We start from the raw sequence: 13,605 nt of genomic DNA, 5'->3' as shown, positions 1-13,605 counted from the left end.
AAGAGTTTATGATGGTCAATTTGTAATGATCGAGTACATCATGTTTGAGATAACTTCCATGACAGTTTAATGGCTCATAATGATCCAGTTTGTCAACCAATCACATATTTATCTTATAAAGAACTATAATATATATATATTTTTAACAGATGTCACAGTCTTCCAAAGGCATGCATGTGATATATAATATTTATGACGGTGCTGCCTACAGTTGTCTTCTCTATCCAATGAGGAAATTACCCTTTGCTCTATTCCTCTTTCTGCTCTACTTTCCTTTGCCCACTCCCCCCCCCTTAAACCTTACTATGTCCCTTCCACCTTGGATTTTTCCATTGACAGCATGTGGGACCAAGTCCATAATCTGTCATCATGCACATTCACACTGCAGAAAACCAAAACCCATCTTTGCTCCATTTTCCCCAACTAACCCCTGTACAGTAACCTTGTTTCCGGCTGCTGTGTTGTAACGTTTCGTCCATGTAGCGGTCAGTTCTTCTTGCATGTGCTTGTTTCACATGAGTTCAGCTCAGGTCAGACATGCTCTATATGCAGCTACAGTACTGACTGATTCCACACGTGGAGGCTTGGGAAGTGTGTTTGTTCCATGACGCCAAATAGAAAGCCAATGTGCAGCCTATGGAAAGGTCAGGTGGATGGATTCCAGTGTAAAAGAACTTCTGCGTACAGTACGTTTTGTGGTCAGAATGATGAATGTACTGTTTGTCGGAGGAAAAGTGCCATTAAATGAGAGGATTTACCCCGATATCATACATTATGCAGTATCTTTAAGGAATAGTTGGACATCACAATTTTAAAATGGACACCCAAGATTCGTGACACTAATTCAGTATCTGACCAATATGAAAAATGGTCACCATACCCCCTTCTGTTGAATATTGGGCAGAAAATTGTTTGCAGCTCATTATGATGTCACAGTGAAGTTGACCTTTGACCTTTTGAATATAAAATGTCATCGCCTCACCATTTTATGAGGCATGTGTGTGAATTTGAATTGGCATATTAATTATTGAGTTATGGCTACACATGTATTCTGGGACCTTTGACCCCAAATATCTAATTGTTTCATTCTTGAGTCCAAGTGAGCATTTGTGCTAGATAGAGTTGAATTCCCTCCAGGTGTTCCTGTTATGCCATGTTCACACGAAAGGGATGATGTGGTAACCTTGACCTTTGACCAGTTAAAACCAGTTAATCCTTGAGTCCAAGTAAAGGTGTGTGCCAAATTTGAAGGAAATTCCCTAAGCTGTTCCTAAACTATTGTGATCGCATGAACGGGACGGATGGATGGTCAACCTGAAAAATATAGTGCAGTCACTACTGGTGTAGAGACCTAAAACCAGTGTTACCATGGCAAGGTTGACAGAGGTTTATGTGCTGGACTGTTTCTTGGTCAGGCGCAGAAATTTGTGAAGTTAGTTAACTTTAGATAGAGCCAGGTTTGCTGTCTCACCCTGTTTCCAGTCTTTTGGCTAAGCCAACGAACTTCTGGCAGTAGCTTTTTATTTTCTCAAAATACATAAGTGGTATCAATCTCCTCATTTAAGATTAATTTCACATCAGGGGTATCAGGTTTAAGTATTTATTTTCAAATTCATTTTTAAAGACTGTCAACAATAGTGTGTTGCATGGGAACACAGATGCCATTTAGCAGCAGGATTTATTGTCCTGATGAAATCTACTGTACATTGAGCTGCAGTGTCCTGATATATAACTACTTAGCATGCCTGAAACATACCAAACACAATGTTGACAAGTCAGTTAATGATTAGTATTCTGCCAACAATTCGCAGGTCAAGAAACACTGATTACTGTTGACATCATGGTGAACATTAACAATAAAAGAGTTAGAGAGCTGAAGCAAAGTGAGCCACTAAATGTGTTTGCTCTCTCTGAGGAAAAGAGTCAGAGTCGAGGAAATGTGAGTGGTCATAAAGCGTCTTTTCAAAGAGCCCGTGATAATACTGATATACCTTCATCGTGTCTGAGCTAAGACAGTCTTGATTTATTATTTCCAACTTTGATGAGCACGCAGAGTATCTTAAGTGGAAACCTCTTACTGCGTTATACACTAACTGTTAAACCTTGCAGACATTTCCCATCCGCAAAGATCAGAGGCCTGAATTAACCTGATCTGCTGACAGTACAATCACTTTATGATGAGACACTGTGTACCAGTGAATTGCTGCCTCCGCCCCCATTTGTAGTCTCAAATTACCCTTTAAACTGCCTCTGAACTTGGCACATCACAGCCAACCCACCAAGAAATGTGTCTGATTACACAAATTTTTCATCGCCGCTCTTGCTTTTGTGTGACAAACGCTCGTGGAGGCTCGATAAACACATCCTTAACAAGCAGTCAACACTAGACACGTCAGCTGATACAGTATAAATAGACACAACTGACTAATTAACTGTGAACTCATATTTGGCTGACTGACTGTATCAAGTAACATCAAAGAGAAAGAATAGACATGACTAAACATAGACAAGGCCGAAGCTTGGTGGAAACGGGTGAGGTGAGGTTAGTTGTCATTTAGTTTATACTTCAGGCACGCTGACGTAGGATAAGTCCAGGGCGATGGTGAGAGACGTGTCTGGGAACACAAACCGCAGTCAGTTGTATAAGAGATGTCTATTGTGATTATTCAGTTCTGAACTGCTGTTTTCAACTTGTTTTCGGGTACCACAGTGTCAAACGAACAATACACACAGCAGCTTGAATAAAGCAAATAAAGGAGTAATGATGACTAAGTGTCTCTTTGATAAGGTAATCCTCCTTGGACACCTTGTTGTTAGTAGTGCTAATAACATCACTGACTCCACAAGCCTCTTATTTGGATTCTTACTTTATTACGTGTAGCTATTATGTTAGGTTAAAAACACAACTGCATGGGTTGTGTTCGAACAAAAGCAGCCCAGTTTGGGGCGCACCTTCTTTGTTTTGGCCCACCGCTGCACTTATTCTCCTTATTCTTTAGTGCTGTAAAATCTTAACCATAATGACTATTAACCCTAAATTGTGTGCAGCTAAAAAGTACATAATATGAGTTCACGGCAATGTACAGCATCGTGCTGTTAAGCTTCCCTAGTAAGTTACATCGGTCTACATCTTATCTATGAAGAATGATGCTCATGTGGTGTCACTGTGTCCTACGTCACTGACTTTGGGTTTCCAGTCAAGTTGACGCTTGAAACAGTGACACACAATGACTATGTTTTTGATAATAATTTCTGCCAAATAATAATGTATTTTTTGCCCGTGGCCCTCCATCCAGATACATTTTTTGCCCTTCATTGGAAAGACTTTGGCCACCTCTGGTCTGCAGCCATGTTTACAGCTCTGTGAGGTTGTACTGTGACACAGCAGTCTTCTGAGCTAAATACACATCAGTGTTAACATGTTGATCATGTCCATCATGCTAACATATGCACAATACAACCTACATCAGCTGGGGCTGTTGGGACTGTCAATTATTAAAGTTTCCAAGACAAACATGAACGTGAGAGCTGTAGAGTATCATAGTAATGTCCAATAGGTGTTCAGACATTTTACTCAAAACTACAAATGTCAGTCTCAAAGTGGAGAAAATGTCAGGGGAGAATCAAAAGGATTCATCGTCAAGGGAAAACAAAAGTATGTAAATATTTCGTGGCAGTAATTGTCAGGATGTGGTAGTTGACTTATAGACTCAATTAAAACTGGTGACTTCGAAGTCATACTGTGCTGTGTTTAATTGGCTTTCCGTTTTCTTGTTCATTATTTCTGAAACATGAATTTGTATCTGAAAGAAACTGCCTGCAGCCATCGAGTGTCACAGTTGATGGGAGGACTTGATGGCTTTGTGTATTCAGTGTATATGATAATGACGGTTTCAGATTCATGCAGAAAACAACAGAATCGCAGCTGAGTGGGCAGTGAAGCTGTTACCCCAGAACAAGCGTTGCCTTGGTTCTGTACGGGGTTAAATTGAAGCCTAGCCTTTGATCATCAGTTATCCAGATACAAAGGGTCAGCGCAGCCTTCCCTGTGTGACTCACTTTTGCTTTGCAGTCATCCGCCCATACACGGTAAATATTTAACTGCACGTCATTGGTGGCATTCTGCATTCAGTTCCCAAATGTACATCTTCTCCAAAATGACAGTGGCATGTAATTGATTTCAACAGTAATGCTTGAATGTTTTTGTTTTTTTCAAGTGCCGGGAAAGAGGGAGGTCGTTAAAGGCCACATGTTAGTGTTATCATTTTTCAGAAGGAACCCTGACGGAGGTTTCCCAGAATGAGACTGTTGGGGAACACGTTTTAAATTTCAAGCCCACAGTGACAGATAGTCATCTGCTATGGACTAATCAGCAAAAAGTGCAATGACCTCTCTTTTATGGAATTACTGCTATTGTTGTGAAACACAAAGAGAGAGATGGCAAAGAGGAGGAGGCAAAAGGAGGCTGGAGTGGAGAGGTGACAAAGCTTGGAAAGTTGGAGGGGGGGGGAGGGGGGGGTTGGAAAAAGAAAGGGGGGGAGACTGGGGAAGAGAGAGAAGGAGAAAACGAGTAAGATAAGGGGGAGGGACTGGAGGAAAGGGGCGGGAGTCAGACAGGAGATGGGAATGTATGACGTTGTCAGTGGGGACAGAGGGCTATTTTAAGAATGTGATAGGGAGAAGGCCTTTGCACACTCCTCTGGACTGACGTCACAGTTGAGATCAACTCTCTGCAAGACCTGCCAATCTGCTCCTGTGTCCCGCATTGACCTTCCCTATCAGTGATTAGATTACTTCATGTCAACTGCAGAGTAAAAACCTGCTGCAGGGAGCAGACACAATGCTGCAAAGAACAGCAACAGGAGAAAGTAAAGAGAGCAAAAATAGAAAGAATCAACAGTCCTTCTCACAAGACAAGAGGAAGGGGAAGAAGAGAGAGACAGAAAGTAATTAGCAAGAGTGTGAATTTTAAGGACTAAGGGTGGCGAACAGAGAGACAACAGGAGAGATATAAAACAGTGGAGCACTGGCCAAGATTGAATTAGCCTGCAGCTTTGGCTACCCCTTAAGCCCAGGATGGAGGAGGATTAGTGGGCTGGGATTCTAGAGTGTGTGTGGGAGTGTGTGTGGAAGTTTTCAACCGTGTGGGAGGAGAGCAAGGCGATTTGGCAAGTTCTGAACTTGCTTGCACCAACAAAGGAAATGCCTGCATCTGGTATTCATCACCAGTGTGTACTGTGCACACACACACACACACACACACACACACACACACACACACACACACACACACACACACACACACACACACACACACACACACACACAGCTATTATCTCCTATCTGTTTTCTTTCAGCAACAGAGCTCGGCGTACTGTGCACATCTTAACACGTTTCTCTTAAACTGATTCGGTGTCCCCTCTACGCACGCTGACCTCAAAGAGCACAATTTTTACAACTGATACTACTCAGTGAATGGATAGAGTCATTGCAAAAGTCCTATCTTTGTTTTACCAGAAGTAATACACAAGAAGTCCATTCTGCTGTGCCAAAACCACCTACCCAGCCACCCACACTTCCTGCCCTGAGTCTCTCTCTCTCTCTCCTCCACTCTCTCTCCATCCTGTTTTCTCCAGCCTCTCTCTCCCTCCTTTGTTCTGCTCTGTTCTATTTTCTGTACTACACGCTGACACCTAACCTTTGTCGGACCACCAATCCCTCTGTGCCGTGGGCTGTCAAACAGACAAATAAACAAACAGATAGCGCTAATGCTCTCCCAGCTTGGCCGAGTTTCACAGCTATAAAGGTTCTTATCGTGCCCGGCTTGTGTCCTGTGGGTGGTTTTCATTAGTTTATTTAGCACATTCAGCCCTGTTCCAGGCTGTCCTATTGTGGGCCTTTTAGTACATGCAGACCAGCTCTGTAAAAGGTAGCAATTATCACGTCTACTTTGCGGGGGTGTCTAAGTTACACCATTTGGATGAGGCTGTGCAGGAAGCGCTTGACAGACCCAGATCTGGGCTTTGGGAGCACATCGCGGCACCAGCAGCGTCCTGTGAATCCTGCAGAGTCACGACACAAGAGAGACTGTGAGCAGGACAAATGTTTTGTCGCACATGGACAGAATATGGAACGGAGTGTGAAGTGTCCTGTTACAAACGTGATAGGCTAAGTCATAACAGTACATAGTATTCTCGCAGGATCCATGTGGAGGCTCAAGTCACAGTGGTGTGATTTGATTCACATTACTGTGCTACTACAAGGCAACGGTTTTTAATTGTAAATATTGATTGTAAGATTGCTGCAATCAGGGCGGGACAAATTGATCTCATTGGCTGCAAATCAGTTGGGATGTAAATGTCACAGCTTGCTGCAGCCCATAAAGGTGCGATGCTGGGAGGAATCTTTTCAAATACATTAGTGGTGACCGACAATTGAATTAACATAGAGATCCGGCAAGACTTTCGAGTGCGGGAGCTCCTCGCCGTCTGTGGTGAGAAAGAGATCATGGATCAGATGACCGGGAAGGACAGCATTGTACATTCCAACATATCAAGCCCGCTGTATCAGAGAGGCATCTGTTGATCACAAAAACAGATCACAAACAAATTCAAGGTGCTCAAGAAAAAATGACATGTTGTCGACCCCCACCCCCATTTCTCTCTCCCATTTAAATGTTATGCATCTCTCTATCTGAATGGCTGACTTGGTTTGAATTAACAAAAGAAGGGTTGGACATTGGTCAAATGATCATTGGTTTGAAAGAGGTATATGCCACAGTAAAGAAGCAGACAATTATCACATTATTTGATTACCTATAACAGGCTATAAAGTCTGCAGAACAACACTGACTAACACACCACTGTGGTATGTTCACATGCTAAGATATGAGAAATGTTCTTCTGATTATATACTTGTCACGCAAAATACTGTATGTCTCATCAATTTTGTCTTCCCCTCAGGAATGTGTTGACGAAGGATAGAGTGACTAACGTGTTTTGATTGTTATGCAGAAACACAACACAAACCAGGAATAATGTTACTCATCACTGTGCACAGACCTACACATAAAATTCACACACATGCACTCTCTACCATATTGTAGGATGAATGTGCCATGTGTAAAGACTGGTTGTGAAATGTTTGAAGTGGATTCAGCATGCCTCTGGGCACTGTTCAGTCTCCAGATGTTGTTGTATTCAGTCGTTACTCACTCACTCGGCAGCAACTGAAAAACGTACAGGCCACTTTGTAGTATGCGCCCAACTAGATATGGTCTTTCTTTCACCCGTGTTTTATTCTCCAAACGGAACATATGAGGTGATATATCAGCTTCCTGTAAAGTTTTCATCAAAAGTTTTCCGTACAAAAGTCAAATGTTGTGACTCTCAATTGTGGGAATTGGGGTTTGGTTGAAATGTCCCTGGCATGGATGTTCAGAAGTTACTGTAAGCTGTGACTGTGAGTGACTCGTCTGAAGTGACACTTTCTTTTCTTGTCCTCTGTCGTTGCATTTTTGCACATTTTCCCTCTCTTTCTTTCCCTGACATTCTCTCCGGCACGTCGTCTGCTTCAGTGTGCAAAGCCGCAGAGCTTGAGATATGTCACCAATCATCTGTGCTGTGAGTCAGGAGGGCGAGCGAGCAGCACTTCAAACAGGGCTCCTTCTGCAGGTGTGGGATCAGAGGCCCTGTCCACACTGAAACCCTTCCCACTCAGCTCCTCACCCCTCTCTGATAACTTTTTCTTTTTTAACCCTACACTATCTTGGGTTCTTAAAATGTAACACTTATCTCCCTCCACATTCGCCACCACTACGACAAGGTTTCTTCGGGTTTAGAGGAGGTATGTTGGCGGCATATTCCCCGAGCACTATGTAGCTGTAAACAAATTGTAAAAAGAAACTCGTATTTCCACAAAATATACAGTATATACTGGGGATGAACTTGTGTTTAAATTGTTGCCGTGACTGAAATTCTAACTCAAACGTCATTTTATCCGCCTTTGAGATGTAATGCCTCTGTCAAGGCTGGGCCATTTCTGTCTTTATTTATGCGTGCTTGAATACCCTTGAAATCTATTCTGTGGGAGTCTTTTCTGTTCACATCTATTTCCATATTTCCATCCACACGCTGAAAAGGACAGATTTCGTCTGCGACTTCTCTCACCGTTATATATTAAAATGATTGCAGTAACTGTAAACCGTGCAAATGTGATTTTCGCTGCATGCTATACTGTACGTCACACGTTTTGTTCCATCACGTGTCGATACATGAATGTCTTACATGTGATATGTAGTGTAGGAGGCCAAAAGCAGCAGGCAGGAACGCAACTGGCTCTGTCCTTTTTGTCTTGATGAAAAGTGTCATTTTGTGAAGCAGTCAATCATTGTGAAAAAAGGACACATTTTGAAATACAAATGATTGGAATTAAATAAGATCAGCAATGAACTCTTATTGTGAAATAATGATCTGACTTGTTCAGTTACTGGATGGTGAATCGTAATTTCATGAATAGATATCGCTATCTATTCGCGTTACATGTCGCTTTTGAGGATACTCAAAGATGCTTCACAGTACAATAAAACTATAAATCACCCACAATTGATGACTCGTTAAAAGCAGCTCTAAAAAGGTGGGTTTGGAGAAGGGATTTGAAGATTTCTTTATTGTTATAAACTACAATGTTGAAAACAAGAGGTCTCCATTTTCGATCAATTTTTTTCAAGTTCTATTACTAAAAACAACAACTACAAAGACAAAAGAAAAGCGTCCGTTTTGAGTGACTCCTTTGAACTCGCTTATTGTATTTTGCTGTGTGTTGACTCCCACGTCCTGTCTTCCATCATCATCATCCCATAGTAACCCAGCTTGTCTCCTCTTTTGGACACAACTCTCCAAATCAAATCATCTTCATTCGCCAATCTGCCTGTATGAACAGTTAAAAAAAAAAACTCGACGTCCACAAAATTCAGAAACTTTCTCCACTCGGAGTTGATAAAGATCTGGGTCTCATCATTGCAAAGCCAAAAATAAAGAAAGGAGCATGTCCGTCCAAATCGCTACAAACGTCCCAAGAACAATGGATACAACTTTGAGGATCGTTTCTTTGAGTTTACATCAGTATTTCAGTGGGACAATTCTTCCAACCCCGATCAAGCAACCAAACCGCAGAGGGACATTGCTAATGTAAAACAATTTCCTCCATGATCCCGGGTCAGATTAGAAGCTTTGATGGTTAAATGGTCGTCCTTGTTTCACAATACAGATGTGAGTTTTTCACGATGAACTGATCTGTCAAGAGAGAGGCACTCCTTCTGTGATCACGCTTGCTCAATTTGTATCAGCATGCCAGGTATGCCGGCATCTTTACTGTATGTGTCAGCTTCCTGTGGCCGCGTTGCGAATGTGGCGTGGCGATGGCTGGTGAGGTGTGTCTGTCCCACTCAGGGTGAATCAGGTGGCAGGAGGGGAACCGCAGCAGGCTGAGTGCGTCGGGCACGGTTCATTTTTCTCCCGAGGCAGAGGGCGGCCCACTGGTGACTTTGATGGATAGGAATGCTGCTCACCCACACACACACACACGCCCACACATGTCCCACACACTCAGTCTCTCACACAACAGCTCAGGCGTTGTTGCCCTTCCACATGGCCACACAAACACACAAATTGGAAGACAGCTGCACGCACGGCGCTGCTCCGTCCCACCGGCACCGACATTCAACGTGAAATGTTTACGACGCGCCCACACAGCCTTCCTCCCTCGTCAATAAACTCTTCCCAGAAGTATGTGTGATGCACGATCGTGTAGATGGCTGCTTATGGGGGGGTTGCTCCTGCATCCTTCATCACAGGCCTGTCCATGTGCATCCTAGTACAACATGCTGCTGATAGTGAGTCACATTTTTGCTTTTAGGTTGCATGACGATAGATTTGTGCATTAATACAAATTATTATTATTTTTTTTACTTAATCACATTGTGATTTGTCACATTAGCGGAGATAGAATGAGGGAGCGTACTGGAACGGCGAATGCAGATGAAAACAAATGACCTCGGCTACTGAAAGTACAAGGAAACATATCCCTTACTTTCCTAAAGAATGAGAAGCTGCCAGTTTACGAGACAACAGCAAGATTACACGTAGTGAGAGCTGCGCCTTCGTCACAGGACATGTCAAGTTGTCAGCTCAACTGCAAGCTTTAATACGGGCAAACGAGGTAAGGGTGTTTTTCCCGACCTGGTCTGTGTTGCTGAAGAGCACAGCCAGGCCCGAAGAAGAACCTGACTCTCGAGCGGCCGGAGTGACAAACATCAGCGAGCCCTCGCTGCACTCAAGAGTCTCGTACGTGCAGACGCCGTAACGTGCTCCTGCCAGCGTGACGAGCGTCAAAAACCAGCAACAGAACGCGGCGTTCGACTCGAACAAAGGGTTGTGTTTCAAGTTAATGAGGGAGTTTAACCGTCTCTTTCCCTTTGTTCCACTGAGTCAGCATCTCCCAGAGAGACATAAAAAAGATGTGGAGACAGATAAAGAGTGAGCTGTTGGGCTAAGCAAAGACAGGCACCTTTGTCTGCTCACCGAGACTCTGTGAGATAACGCCAATGCTTCTTTTGAGCACACACTGCCTTCTCTATCTTTCTCTCACACACACACACACACACACACACACACACACACACACACACACACACATACACACACACACACATACACACACACACACACACACACGAGAATGATTCAGTTCTCAGACAGTGTGATAAAATGCTGGTGGGGCACAGCATTCCCTGCACAGTGGGGAGGAGTGTGTCTCTGTAATCAGACAGACAGTCTGTGCTGGTCCTGAGACTGGAAGGAAGGACAAGTTCTTAGCGGGTGCGTGTTAAGAGTCAGGTCTTGTTTTTCTACGACACATTGCAACACATCTCGTATGTCCTTGTGGTGAACCTTATTGTGATGATTATCACATTTCTGACAGACACGGGCGTAATCACTGCAGTCACGTGACAGTAGGCTGTAGCTAATCCGCCACGCTGTGCTATCTCAACAAACATCGGTGAAAAGCGCATTTATTCAAGTACTTCATTGTTCATTTTTGGTACTTGTACTTACTGTAAAGGGATACCTTGTTTGCTACTTCAGCGAGAGATGTTGCACTATTTACTTCAATACCTTTATCTGTAAATGCACATTTTGCAATGTCATAAATGTATCAAAAAAAAAAAAATCCAAAGTATTATGTTTGTTGATAAATGAACCCATTTTGTGAGTATTGGATCAGTAAACCAATAAAATAATACTTAATAATTTAGCAATAAAAAAGGGGCTGTCCTGCAATATAGATTTAATTTTAAAAAAAATATGTAGATAAAAAAAAAAACCATAACAGTAAAGTTTTTTTTTATTTTGTTTACGTGTCCATGCGTTGTTTATAGATGCATGAGTGACATCACCAGTCAACGTAGAGTGAATGGTGCCAGCAAAATTTGTGTTTACCCGTGCGCAAATCCTGTATCCATGGAGCCTGTTTACCTGCTCCGTTGCCCGGTGACATTTTTCTCTGTGTCGTCAATGACTGGCAACACCCCTAATATCGCCAAAACATTCGTTTCGTTGACTTTTTTTTTTGTTAAGGTGGCAGCGCTCCGGCCGACGGGTGTTTCATTTCTCCGTGGGTATCCAGCGCTATTAAAAGTCACGCCTGCTGCTCGGAAAGTCACAGCATTGACACAGTTGGATATCTTTATCTGTTGCGGGTTTGCGTAGGTGCATTCTTTCCCACCGACGAGAACACGGCGGACTCAGAAGCGTTAACGGGGAAGCAAGGCCACCTTAAATCACATGCTGACATAACAAGAACAGTACTCTCTCCACCCATATCCGAGAAGAGTATGTTAAGAAGAGACTCACCTTCCCTGCTACGCTCTTATCTCTGAGAAACTATACAGCGATACACCTACGGCGCGCCGAGGCACCTCGGGACTTCCACTGGTGCTTCTTATTGGTCAGGAGTTCGGGGAGCTTGGTGCGTAACGTTGCGCGCTGGACACGCACACGAACCTGCCGGAGATATAACTGAGAACTTATTGTGGACATTCAAGTGATTTATCTGAGAGGTTTATTTTGTTTAGTTTTTTTTGTTTAGTTTTTTTTTTTTAATCCATTTAGACTTTAAACGCCAAAGCTGGGGGAACAGACTGGAACACAACAGGCTTTTTCCGCGGAGCTTTACAGTTTTCGCCACAGTAATTGGTGAGTTCACTTTTGTATCAAGTCTGAGAAGCCTCCTGTCACGTCGTGTGTGGTGTTAAGACGTGTTAGCGGAGTTTGACACGGCCTTTATTGTGTTGGCGGGCAAGACATTGATTGGAGACAAATCAATGGCAGATCGATAAAAGCTTGTGTGAGCCGTCTTGCATGCAAATTCTGGTGACATGATTAACTTAATACGGCCTTTATCGACGACAGCAGAATGTCATTGTTACTGTAAATTATAATTAGTGTTTGACAGTAAGTGATTGTTTATCATGTCTGTTTAGATGGACAACAACATCCTAAACCATAGCTGCTATAGCAGTGACAGCCACGCTTGGTTTATACTAATTAAATTGTATTAAATTGTATGATTGAACGTGAATTTATATTTTTGACAAATAATTGCACATTTTAAAGTCCAAATTTTTAGAGCAGGAGTGAATCACATGAACGTTTTGATTGTAAGAGTTTGATCCTTGGCCACGTGGTGGCGACCGAGTATTTGTTTTTACTGTTAAGTGCCTCCTTGTGCTATAGGACTACTGTAGGTGTGCTCGCTCTGTTTAGACTCCCCCAGGGCTATACGGTGTTTTCAATGTTCTGTCTATCCCATGTTTCCGTTTGTAAGTTACTCTGGTGAGTTTGGTTGGGGATATTGCTCATGACATTTAGACTACTGGTCGCGTCAGACTGGGAAACACAGACTTGTGCAGCATCACTGATGTAACTTCTTGCGTATTGTAGGAACATGTCAAATCACACGTCACTGGCTTGCACATGCCGGACTCTCTCCATCCTTTACTGCCCTGTGTATGTAATGGATACACTGCCAGTTATCTGGTATCGTTCTTCCTGAAGAGAATAGCCTACCCAGCTGTCCAATAATTTGCATAGTATTCGCGATCACTTTAATGGTTTCTGCATGTTGCTGAGGTCAGGGGAAAGAGGATGACGTCAGCACTACTAATGCCATAACAGTCCATTTGATAACTTAGATTTACAGGGTAGAGGGATCTGGTCCAAGTGTTAAAAATAGCTACATCCACTCAAAAGTAGTGCTGTTGGTTAGTAGCCTATCCTGCCGTAAGCAGGAAAGACAGCGAGACCTGATCAAAACACTGGCACTCTTTGAAAGTGTTTTTATTTTTTTTTATTTTTATTCAAATCAAACCGTTCATTGATTTCTAAATTCTAAATTCAGTCTGTCAATACGCTATGACTGAATATCAGTTGTGTAGTTGTTGTTTATTGGTGAATGCTATTTTGAGCTTGTTGTACTGTTCCCACACAAGAGGACCCTCAAACACACAGCATATTTAGTAACGTGACCTGGCACAGATTACAACTC

General features: G+C 42.8%; 1 protein-coding gene across 1 annotated transcript in view; it reads left to right on the top strand.

The window, feature by feature from the left end:
* Positions 1 to 11,735: 11,735 nt before the first annotated feature.
* midn (midnolin) overlaps positions 11,736 to 13,605 on the top strand; it is a 29,677-nt gene continuing 27,807 nt past the window's right edge. The window contains 1 exon segment of the mRNA XM_069150163.1: positions 11,736 to 12,254. The gene's annotated coding sequence lies outside the window, so the exon portion shown is untranslated.

The sequence above is a fragment of the Embiotoca jacksoni genome, unplaced genomic scaffold (assembly GCF_022577435.1).
Source record: "Embiotoca jacksoni isolate LCO1_2020_lvr unplaced genomic scaffold, fEmbJac1.0.p SCAF_16, whole genome shotgun sequence".
NCBI classification, from domain to species: domain Eukaryota; kingdom Metazoa; phylum Chordata; class Actinopteri; family Embiotocidae; genus Embiotoca; species Embiotoca jacksoni.
This window is presented reverse-complemented; position numbering and strand designations above follow the sequence as displayed.